Source organism: Ascidia mentula, chromosome 1, assembly GCF_947561715.1.
Source record: "Ascidia mentula chromosome 1, kaAscMent1.1, whole genome shotgun sequence".
Classification (NCBI taxonomy): Eukaryota; Metazoa; Chordata; class Ascidiacea; order Phlebobranchia; family Ascidiidae; genus Ascidia; species Ascidia mentula.
This window is the reverse complement of record NC_138566.1, coordinates 21,486,198-21,498,935: the sequence shown is the minus strand read 5'-3', so window position 1 is coordinate 21,498,935 and position 12,738 is coordinate 21,486,198. Positions and strand designations below refer to the sequence as shown.

The 12,738-nt window shown below is 42.9% G+C and overlaps 1 protein-coding gene across 4 annotated transcripts in view; it reads right to left on the bottom strand.

Annotated features, from left to right (window-relative positions):
• Positions 1–12,738, bottom strand: part of LOC145894667 (parathyroid hormone 2 receptor-like) — a 31,737-nt gene that overhangs the window by 14,437 nt on the left and 4,562 nt on the right. The gene's annotated exons all lie outside the window — the stretch shown is intronic.

The following is a 12,738-nucleotide window of genomic DNA, read 5'->3' as shown; positions in this document are numbered from 1 at the left end:
TTCTGCAACGACTCAAACGCGCGTGGCCAAGCGTTTGTGACAACTGACCTGCGCACTGCCAAAACCAAACCGTGCCACGCAAAAGCATCTTTACAATTCAAGTTTACGGTACAGATCTGGCGTTTCAACGAGCTAGGCAGCATCCGGTGGGCTTCAAAGTGCAGTCAATGCGCTGAGTGTATTTCCACTGAAGTTCGGAGTACAACTTCGACGCCACAGGCCTCACTGTGACTGTTTCAACAAGGCTATCTTTGTGTGGAAGATCACGCTGCAAGTATAGCCGCAGATAACGATCTATCTGCCCGCCGACTACAATATACTACTCCGGCATTTACGCAACCAGCAATGGATTTACGCCGACCGGCCAATATCACTTATAAAAGATTACAAAAGACAACAACAATTATCGCTTGCGTTTGGTCAGTAGCCTTCTTTCTATCACACAGTGCTTGTGCACACGTCAACAAGGTTAATTATTAAAACAGCGTGCACAGAGAATCACCCGCCTTGGCAATACTGGTACGTTTACAACTTCCTGTAGTAGCACCGCACGATTGCTTCCCCACCACTCTCGCCACTGTACGGTAAAATGTACTGATGACATCGACCAGACGATTCTGAAGTAGGCCCACTGACGTTTTTCCCACCCTCCTAGGAGCATGTGCGAGAGAGTGCTCTGGCGCTCTTTTAGTTTCTTTAATTCACACTTATGGGTGTCGCGACGCAGTTAAGCGTGACGGCTTAGCTATGCGTGTCGTCCTGATTAGAATATTTCCTAAATTCGCACACGTGAGCTGTCATTGACAACGAGTTTTTTCAAACATCTTCGTTCTGAACGAATTTCGGAATAACTGCATTCGCAAAACGTTAGTAAAAAGCGCTTTCAAATGACAAACAGGGCGTATTTTTCCTTTCACAAAAGCAAATAATTTTACATAAAAAAAGCTTATTACGTCATAGACTATTTATAGGAAATCCAATGTCATCCCATATTATGGTTTATTTTGCATTGCTAAATGTTGCAGTCAATCCTTGTGGCGTAAAATCGCGCAATGAAGATAGCTTTTGCGTCACTATAGACTTGAGCGGCAGTCGTGCCTGCTTCTCACCTCTGATGAACCTCATATCATCTCGTGACTTGACTACCGCATGGCAAGAAAGAAAAACTGCAACGTTTGTAATTGCATCAGAGTGAGGTCCGTATGAAGGAACTACAAAGCTTTTGTCGCTAACGCTTGCGCATTAAAATATGCGGAGATATTTACATCATACATACATTCACAACGCGTACATTATCAGTATTCATAGTGGCAAGGCAGTGTGTGCAATACACAAAAGAAGCTTAATCCCTTAAATCCTTCATCGTGTTGCGAACAACACCCGCTTTACACATGGGCACTGGACACGCGGGAATTGTTTGTGATTTAAACTAAACGCCAATAAGTTTGAACAAATCCACAGTTGATTTTGCGTAAAAATGTAAAACGATACCATGTCGACAGTTTGAGACGATTCGGTGGACAGCAGGCTCTCGACACAAGTTGCGTCGAGTTACAGAGAAGCGGCTTGTACGACAAGCCAGGCAACAATGCCGTAAATCTCCATTGCGGCTACGCCACCCACAATTTGCGGATCACATCTACTATGCCAGGTGATGATACCCACTTGTCCTGCTCGTGCCAAGCTTTAAATGACTGCGTTGTGCGGATGAGATCAGTCGAGAGATTATACGCGCTGTTGGTGCGCAGTGTATTCCCCCCGTCCTGACTTAATCACAATTCCGTTGGCTTTTTAAGAACAATCCTTGGTGATTTGACAAAACAATAGCCACAAATATTTGAACCAAGATGAAAGTGGAATGTAAATACAAATCATTCAAACATAAACAATTGAGATAGAAACAGAAATATTATTGTTTTCAATCACTTTGTAATTAAGTGTATTTTATTCGGTCACAATTTCATAATTAAGCCGATCGATTTGCCAAAATCTTTCAACTTACATAAACGACTGTATTTCTGTTTAAGTATAGACGAGTGCAGGCCTGGCTGTAAACTGTAAAGTATTGTCGCAAACGCTATATGATATTCACAACAGGTCCAAGGGTCGACCACCAGAATTAGTCTTTTCGTCGGTCATGAAAGTGGTAGGAAGTAATATTCGGTCTGCCACAACTTGACGTGAGAAGTGATTGCTGAATGCGGTGATGGGGAATTCCTATATGTCAGTCGATCTCCCTACGGACGCCTTCAGACGACGGTGTTAAGTTAACCAGCCTATCAGCTTATGGTCTCGGGACAATTGACTTGAAAAACACTGACATTAAATTTTTATGCCATGATATATATATATTGACTCGAAATTTTACATTATCAGCACCACAGGGAAATCGCCTGACACGCGAGTTTATTATTGATGCCATTCCAAGTGATTTACGAGTTCATAGTTCAATATTAATTATACGCCCGAGATTTTGTTGCGCCGGGGTAATGTTTAAAACGCATCTATATGTCCAGGAATGGTATAAAAAAAACATTAAAATTCATTGTACACCTAATGAAGCGAGGGTTCTCGCGAAAGCTCGTGTACTTTATAATATAAAAGTCAGTCTTCTAATAGAGTGCCAAACCAGGACAATTCAGTTGTAGCCATAAGACTAATACACCACATTTCAAAATTAGAATAAAAGTCTTGTATTCATAAAATGAGGCGGTGGTAACGCAGCAGTGGGGACTAGAAAAAGGGCAACTAGCGAAACCTATTTTGGTGTCCACGTATAAAAGATGGCACGCGTAGTCATTAAAATTTATGCACAATTTGTAAACTAGCACGCGGCACAGGTAAGGTTGCCGACTTCTGGTATATGGAATAAACCGGTTTAAAGCAAAAGACTATTTTGCAGCAAAAACATTCATAATTCAAGCGGCAGTCAATCAAGATTCAAAACATAGGAATATGGAATGAATATTACATTACTATCCGTTGTCCGCAGACACTGATTAGTAAACGACAAAAGAACATTCCAAATTTCAAGCTTTTTCGCATAAAACTGGTTTGCACCAAATAAATAAAAGTAAAGTTCAAAAAAAAGTTCATTTGCATTCCTGGAATTTGACCTAAGTTTAAAATAAGCGCCTTAACTGAACACGTTTTTCGACGGTAAAACCCCGCACAGACGTGCCTTGGGGAAACCGCAAGCCATTTATACAGAGCGTCCCACCAAGCGCATTCCGCAATAAGAAATTCACCCCCGGGTGTTATCATAGGTTGGTGGGCATTGTAACTCTCAATCAGTGAAAGAATGAATTCTTTCACGAAGGCGACAGAAATAACGCGAAAATATTTTTGTTGTAAGTAAAAATAGCAGCCGAGGAAACCGGCAACGCCCAGTCACCCACCCTTGTTTCAAACTAAGGACGAAGCTCTTGGCACCAGGGCACGGACAGGGGTTTTCTGGTTACTGATTATAGGGGAAAACAACCGCGCAATGCGTGGAGACCCATAGGGTATGTACTAATTGTTTATTAATTCTTCCAATAAGTTCAAGCTACAATTACTTTGAAAAAAATACGCCTTTAGCGAAAATGCGTCGGTCTGGTTTTAGAATATGTATAAAGTGCCAGTTTTCTTCTGAAGCCCAAAAGTTAGACGTGTGCATCGGTCCTGTGACGTATGACATTACCTAAATAAAGAGACGAGTATCTGCAGAAGGTATCGCCGATAAATGTGATGTTCCTTGCTATTACAGAGTGAGTCAAAGCAAAAAAACAAGCATTATGCACGTAAGCCACACGGAACGGTCCGTTCCGCTGCCGAACAAATGTAGATATCTGACGCGTTCGTCTCCACACGTCGATAAAATTACACGGGACGTGGGTTGGTAAGATGTGAAAGCCCTTTGGGGAAGCTGGCGCCGCGAAATCAAACGATTTTTCCTGCATACTGAGAGCAGAAGAGGCCGCGATATACGCATTATCCGGCCCCGGGCAACCACAAAAAAACGCGCCACCCTCGCGGTATAATGAAACGTGCATTTGGCGCAGGAAAGTTTAATTATGCATGAGGCGAAATAAAAACATACGTTGTCTATTTTGCGTATCTCCGTGCCTTCAGTAGGGAAACACATTGATGTATTACCGCCCGGCTCGACGGGTGAGCAAAATCACCGGAATGAATTCGCCGTCTGCGAGTCGGGAGATAAATAGTTTATCCAGTCGACAACCACAGTTTGGGCTTTCGCCGCCCGTGCAGTGGCACAACAGGGCGATAAAATATTAATAAAGTTGCGGCATAATAGCACCCACCAAGTACCATTTTTTCCCACTGCAAATCCACTTATTGCGTCTCAAATTAGTATATAATTAAATTACCAACATATAAACAAGTCAAGTTAAATTCATACCATAGGAATACATTTTCATTGCAATCGGAATGGCAATGATTTCTACGCCAAGGCCGGCATGTTTGACCGGTACGATTCGCCGAATCAGAAATCTCGTTGGATAAAGTAGCACTTTCTGTAAAACTGGAAATAAGCTTAAATCTAGAATTAAAGCTCACTCAGTTTTGCTGACTTACATTAGAATTACCCGCATTTTGCTCTACTTCGTTTAACTAGAGAATCAGGAATCACCTGGTTTTCCAAGTCGACTTACAACTGCCCCTTTAAAAACACGTAATCTTCTCTTGTCTAAACATCACTCATGAAAACTTTTGGTAATTATTTTTGCTTAGCCAGAACATAGCCAGCAGCGATAAATAAGCTGTTCGCTTGCGGCGCCAGTCAATTTATAACCACAACGAAACAGTAACCAGAACTTTGGTGAAATATTTTATATCGATTAGTTAGTCCGTTTTCGGTCTTCGTTTCTTCACACAATTCGCTTAAAAATCGTGCACAAGTTGCTGTTGCCGTATTTGCTAGACCTTTATGAAATAATACCAAACAATGTCGACTTTAACCGTAAGTTTGAGCAAAGGTACACACTGTCTGCACAGATTCACTTTAACAACTAAATAGAAATTTGTTCTGTCGTCAAAACATGATACTCGGAGAGCGCGTAGACTGCAGGTTTTCAGCAACTCGGCATAGCTTTGGCCAAAAACCAAAATACGGTAAATTTCTGCGCTACAGACAAGACGAGCCGAGACGAAAGAACACAAATGGCTCCGCGCATCACGTTCTGTGCCAAAAACGCAAAGGGATGCGCCCAGAACAGCGGGTCGCCGCGACAAACAGCGCGACGATGATTCAATCTTGGCGAATTCTTGGGCCAACAAAAAGACCGGACAATGCCCTGTTGGCAGGGTCGGCTTTGTGAGGCTGGCCTGGACTGTGCGTCCCAGGAGACCAGGCCGCGAAACCTTGGCGAGTCGGGGGTGTCAAAGAAAACAAGGCAAAGACAACAAACAAAATCGGCGACGCGACGGGCGGTTAGGGACCATCTTTGGAAACAGGATTACGGGCGGATCTTGCGACCACTGCGACAGAAACTAGACTTTGTCAATGGGGAATTGACGAAAAGCACACAAATAATAGATGTGAAACATGTATATATGACGTACATTGAGCATTGGTATATCCAACAACTTGAAGATATTATTGTTCAATGGCTTTTCGAAACTCCCTAGGCATTTTTGTATCCTTACGATGAAACAAGTAAAAACTATGATAAAGATTGAATCTGCTGTTTTGTCCTCTGGCGTGTGCAATGCAAAGAGCAAGCAGCAAGTTCACATCCGGGACACTGGGATCGTGCGTCATCGCGACGAACCGTGTTCTTGCCGGTTCAGCTCAAATCGTTGGGTTTCAAACTTTGTGATATGCGATAGCACCAAGTTTTGAATAGCTTGCCTGTATTTTGCATTTGCATTTGCATGCAGACGCCCATTCCCTTGTCTTGAGCGCAATCTGTGGAACGACGTTCGCCTCTTTGCGCCCCTTAAAAGCAACTACAACAACTTGGAGGCAACTCTGAGTGCAGGTGACGTTGCAATCAATACCAAAAGCTGACGGCGACCAATCAAGTTAAATTTCTAGAAATGGAATCAATTTGCCGCCATGCAAGCAACAGGGGATAGCAATCCCTATGGTATTGTTCCCTCGGTGATTAGGTAATAGCGAAATGACCACTCGTGACTGAGAACTGTTAATAATTTACGGTTAAAGAAGTACTGTTTCACGGAGCTACACAGACGAAACTTTGTTCTTAGTATAATGTAGTGACATCTTGGCCAATAAGCTAAAGAAATCAACCGGAAATTCTCGAAATCTTATATCTTGATTCTGAACGAAATTTCGGTAATTTATTGATAAAACGTTATACGTGGAAATTTCCAGTTGCCTGCAGCAAAGGGTAGCTAAAAAGAAACCAAAAAAAGCTCTTCCATAGTCAAACACTTCTCGGCGTATATGATACAAAAACAACCACGTTAGTCAAATGCCTTAAGTTTGACCTTTCACATTTAGTTCTAAACAACATTTACGTGGGGCGAAAAAAACGTACTTTCGCACGTCTTTAGTTTGACAGCTTGTTAATGAAAAAAATCTCGTTGATTCGAAATTGGTTCTTCAGTGGGCAACTTCATTCCGACTGGGTGGTCGCGGTAATTTGGCAATGACTCTCACACGAGATTTGTGGAAGGCAAATTGCTCACAACAAAGCGATTTTCGAGTGGTCAAGTACCTTCTCTCTCCCGGCACGACTGGGTCAAACGCACCGCAGCGACTTGTAATTGGTTAATCGTATGTTTCCAAGTGCAACCAACAGGCTCAGAATCGATCTGTTGGATGTTACGACCCCGTGCGACAGGCACTTGCGTCACAAGGCTGCGGACAGTTCGAGCTTACCACCAAAAAATCTTATTCAAACGAAGCTTACATGACTTCAAAAGCGAAACAATAACTGGTGCATTTGAGGAACCTGTTTCAATTGCGCGAATGCCGTTTAAGTACGGAAGCAGTCGTTGCAGACCGCGACCGCGAGTTGTGAACGACTACTGCTGTTGTTGGCATGAAACCAGCACATCGACCCGAACACAAAACCAACGCACTACTGTTTACAACAGCACAAGTTCGTACGCGAAACAAGTTCATTCGGAAGGTTGGGTAGGAGCAAAAATTGACTCAAATTTCAAACTGTCCTGATTGTGTTCAGTGCCCCCTATATAGAGAGTTCGGGCTTGGACTTACCCAGGCCACAAGATCATGATCAAATGTCATCAAGGTTTTTGTATTCATTTTCAAAAAATAATATGTACCAGTTGTATCGAGCGTAATACTGAACATTCTGGTCTTACATATTCTTGACAACAAGACCAATTATTTTGCCCCAACAACAATTGCGTCCAACGAAATGTCCTGAAAAGGTCTTACGAGTGTTGAGAAGTCCAGCTTGCGTCATTGGCTATTGTATTCTGTAATACGCAGAGCCTCAACAGCAAAACGAATGGACGTGTCTTATGTTACGTTATCCAGTACATTGGCTAGAGAAGGGCCTTCGAATGACAACAGCCCTCGAAGTTTGAGATTCGATGCTTGGGTCGGGTAATAACGTTAGACAAGAACCCTTGAAATTCCCGCCCAGACATCAGAAGGCTTGTTGCATGGCTGCCAGTGCGAAACCATGAAGAACTGAAGGGTTATGTGAACTGCGGTTCTTGTAGTTCTTGTGTTTTACAACCCCCCGAACTTCGCCTTGTGTAAACTAATTCTTCTTGCATTTGCCCCTCTAACAGTGTTTGCGCTAGTGATGTTCCCATTTCCAAATTATCCAGCCCGGCTGGATCCGGATAGTTATCAATCAAATCTGGCCGGATAATTTTGATCCGGCAGTTTGTTAACACCGATTCGTGTATTTTTTCGGTATGGCAAAAATGTTTGATTGCCAAACAGAATGCTATGTTAAGGTTAGCTTATCATGAGTGAAACAAATAAACGTGGGCATTTATTAATATGGTATAACACGTCACGAAAACCTTAATTACAAACAACAGCAAAATCAACAGTCGGCAAGTATCACAGACTGGTCCCAAAAACGAGTAATTTGCGAAATGTTTGTCCGTTCTTAGGACAAAAATGCTTTCCCAACTATCCGGAAAAATTAAGTGTATTATCCGGCCGGGTCCGGGTATTGAAAATTGACCAATATCCGGCCAGGTTCGAGTACCCGTATCCGGCGCAAGACATCACTAGTTTGCGCCCAAATGTCAGGTGCTGCGTTGAACTTGTGTTTGTACTTTTCTCTTAAATCGTTGAATAACTGAGGTTTGTAGGCGTTATTTTACCGGATATTTTTTTGCAGAGCTTTATAAGTATCACAAGGGTTATTTAGGGTTTATTTATTGGCGGCGTCAATTGGGGCAATATGAAAACAAAATTATGATTTTATTTTAGGCAACTTCCTAAGAGCTTGGCCGGTTAGCCTGTAATTTTATTCACCAGTTAAGAAATCCACTATGGTTCAAAACAGTCTGGGCAATACTGTCGCGTAACTGTCGCGATAATAATTTATTCCGTCCACGAGATGTCGCCAAAACGCTACGACCGCGTCGCACTAAATTTCCCACGGGTACAACGGGTGGCAATTTTTCACTTACGTGCGCTTGTGGTCAATCTCATTATGCAAAAATAGGGTAATAAATATCATTACCTAGTTACGGTCGAAAAACTTGTAATAGCGTTATTAGCAATGGTGTTCTTTCATTTTGTCGCCACTTATGAGCTGTCAAAGGCAAAACATCTGTACCACTAAGTATACTTTACTGTTTTAAACATTCTGACATACGCAATTGTTTTCACTTACGCAAGATTAAAGCAATGCTAATGCGAAAATTCGGGGCAATTTTGAAAAACATGTTCACAACATAACCCAAGTTATTAGGAAAATAACCAACTAACAACATAATTTGCTTTCTGCAAAGAATTCGAGCAAATGCAGCCTTACTTTAAACGTCAGCACAGAGGAAAATTTGCACCTCCAGCGCAAGTTCAGGTAAAGCGTCGCTATTAAGCGCAACTTTCCTATGCCCAACGTTACGGAAAGACTGCCATATGCCAAGTGAAAATAGAACTAAAATATTAACATTTGCATCCATGTGCCTTACGTTGCATCATTAATTGCATATAATGTTGGGTCGATCGTAACTGGTGGGTGGAAAATCCGGTCTTCAGAGGATTGTGGTACGGGTTGAGATTAAAATGCAGATTTGGAAGATATTGCGGTTTACGGGAGACTCCGATGCTCTTTATCCTGTTTACAGTAAGCACGCACGGCAGATGCCCGAACCCAAGAAGCACAAGAAGCTCGGTACCGGCAAGTTTTGTGGTGTTTACTATAAATTTTGGGCATTTTAAGCTATCTGCCAACTTTTCGCACTTTTTGACACTCGGCGGAATTTCAGCGCAAATCTACCTTTGGACCAACAGGATACCGAAATAACTTCATTTGAAATACTGCTTAGTGGTCAAATATGCCTTGAAGTGTTCAACACATAGCGCTGTTCAAGTACTCGTGTAAAAAGCGTGGACAATCTTACGCACAACCGGGAACGATATTTTGCCACAAAAACCGACCAACGCCATGTGACAGACAACAACCCGGGTTGGACTCTTAACCTAAACCGCAAATCATGGCCTGCCAATTTCCAACTATCCAATCCCGCGGCTTGTAAAAAACAACTTGGTCTTCACCTTTAGTCGGCGTCTATTTTTAAGCTTTCTCGTGCGCATCGCATGCCTTTTAATTGCAGGTTGCAATAAATCGCTTCGAGCAGCGTGAGTGACGCGCACGGCAATTTTGCGATTTGGTTCTAACGCCGGGCAGTGAGGAATTTCGGCGCGATCTTTCGCGCGCTATCCAGTAAGTTTCGAGTGGATAACTAGCTGACGGGCCGCAATTTTGTCAGATTAACGAGCGCGGTGGCAACTTTCCTAGAACTACGCCCTCTTGGGAGGCATGCCAATCACAGGAGTGAACGTGGCCCCGATTGCAAAGCTGTGCTCTACTTGAACTTCAAACAGCAAAATAGACGAAATGGAGCTGCCAAGACAACTTCCCAACTCAGGCCTGTTTAAAGAACCGGTCAAACAATATTATACGCAACAAGTCAAATCCATTTCGCGTGCAAATTGCGACGAGTTACTTTGTAGTAAACAATTTATCACCTTCAAACATGAATTTGTAAAGTAGCAAAGACCCGATTGCATGGCGAACTTTTGACTTTGTGCAAATACAGAACAAAATGATTAAAACAGTTCCAGTGATTCTTAGCAGTGGAATTGCGCACCAGGCGAAAAACAAAAAGCAGATACCGTGCTGTTAACGTCGCAAGCCAGAACGCGAATTTTCACGGTGTGATTGCCACAAAAGCGGATTCAGGCTTGAGGCCGCGATCGTCGCGCGCTTTGTCGTAAGCGCTAAGTAAAGAAACCGTCGATTTTCGCGGCTCCGTCGGCACCTCATTGCGCGTGCCAAGTAGAATGACTAGTGGCCTTAATGTTGTTTACCGTATACTTCTCATGGCTTGTGGGTCGCAAATCTTGTGTTGAAAATAGACATTGTGGCGATGTGTGAAGGTTAGTGTACCGCACGCTCCTCTTGAATACACAACGCATCTTTTTCCTGGAATGAGTTTGTCAAGGTTCTCTCTTAGAGGTATTTCAATTTAAAACGTAAGATGCGATTGGCACGTAGTTTTCAATATTCCAGAACATTTTGGACAGCTGCACAACACAAGCAATCATATAGGGCAAGAAAGAAGGTTAACAGCCAATGCTCGAAACCAATTAAATTGCGTGTGGACGGTTTAAATTAAAGACCAATAGATTTGATACACGATGCAATAATCATGTAGTGTTTATGATGGTTGCAGCGTTGGTTTTGATATTATTTGTGTTAAATAGTTTTACATGTGGCAAACAGGCACAAAAATCAGTGCGAAAACTCGTCCACACTTCTTCAACGTCACAATACGAAAAATCAATGCAATCACATTCCAATAATTAAGCTATTGACACGAAAGTCGATATAGACGGCTTACAGCAGATACAGTAACAATTTGCGAGGCCCCGCAGCACGGGCCCGGATACCTCGTAGACAAAGGTTATATCCAAGGTCGTCACCCACCTTCGTGTGTGGTCGATAAGTGTGTAGCTGATCTGGCTCCGATTTAACAAACACGCTTTGCACGCCTTCGCCCGTAATGGATTTCTACTAGACTTCGGCACCGCCCACCACAAAAGTAAGGGTTAGGATCGACTTCCGAAGAAACGTTTGGTACCTGCTGGGCGTATGCGTGAAGGGCTATAGGTTGTGTTTGAATTACAAAAATATTTGTCAAATCGGGGATTGTTGCTTGCGCGTATGCGGGGTAACTTTTGTCCTTTTTCAAAAGTAAACATTTTTAAAATATCTGGAACCTACACATATTGGGAAAAGCCACATTCCCTACAGCGAAAAACAAATTCTGTTACAGTAGTAGCAAGCACGCGAAAAGACGATCGTGGGAACGTTGATAACACTTATCAAAGCGAGGAACACAACAATCCGATCCTGCGCAAACAGAACCAGAGGAAATGGCAACCAACTGGCAAATCCACCATTACGAAAGCAACTGAACGTTACTCCTAACTCGCAGTGAGCGATTGGATTGACCCCGTCTTTTTTAGACGGCGGCTAGTGGCATCAACGTCGGCGGTAGTTGCGTTAATTTCTCGCGTGACCAGCCCCCAATGAGCAGCGGGCAACCCGTGACAGAGTAATTCGATCGGAAGCCGCTGGGTTGACTCAAATACGTGCGCCTTCGTTTTTGCTTTTCGGTGAGATTTTTTGGCAGGTGAAATCCCGCCGACCCCTTGTGTGGTGACTCATGAAATGGAGTTAATTTGTTGTCCTAATTTCCCCCTATGGAGCAAGTGAAAAACATTTCGGTCGCGTTGATTTTTGGTGATTTTTGCGGTAGAATTGTGGCACTTTTTCAGTGTACTTTCATTGGGTTACTGCAGTGGAGTTCCAAATATTTTTACGAGTTCCATGAAATAGTTTCATATACTTCAATAAAATAGTAAAATTATCTGCTTTTAAAGTGCTTATCCCATCCTGTGGAGCATCAACGTCAGTACTTAGATTGTAAAAAAATCAGTTTTAAAGATCATCGTTATTGCTTGAAGCCGCAACTTGCATGTAAAATAATATACGGCTTAAGTTATATTCGGACAAGCCCAAGACACTTTGGCAGTTTGGATCTTTTTCTACCAACTACCATTATACACAACGAATGACTGGTTTCAATCAGCCGTGGCAGCGCAAAACCGCCAAACCTTTCTGTGGAAGTTCGGCATCAAAAACTGTCTGGAAATGAAAGAAAAGGGCGCCTTGATCAGTTCATTCAGACCCCGAACTTTGATCCCGAAACTTTGCTTTGCGCGCTGTTCAACTGCTATAACTCTTTATGTTTAGAAACCAGCACAGTATCTGATATTATCGCATCATGGAAGAGTGAAGATCAATTGCAAATGCCGCCCGTATGGAGGAAACGGAAGCGCTGTATTTACAAACATTCCATAAAATTCAAGAAACGCTGCAACCGCTTGGGTTGTGGTTCGAGGGAGGATGCTCCGAGCTCGAGAAGAAACTGATTTCCGGATCACAAATGAACCGACGCAAAAGTGGCTCAAAACAGGGAGGGACGCACCGCGGAGGTCAAAGGGAAAATCAAGAGCGGGATATGGGATCGTTG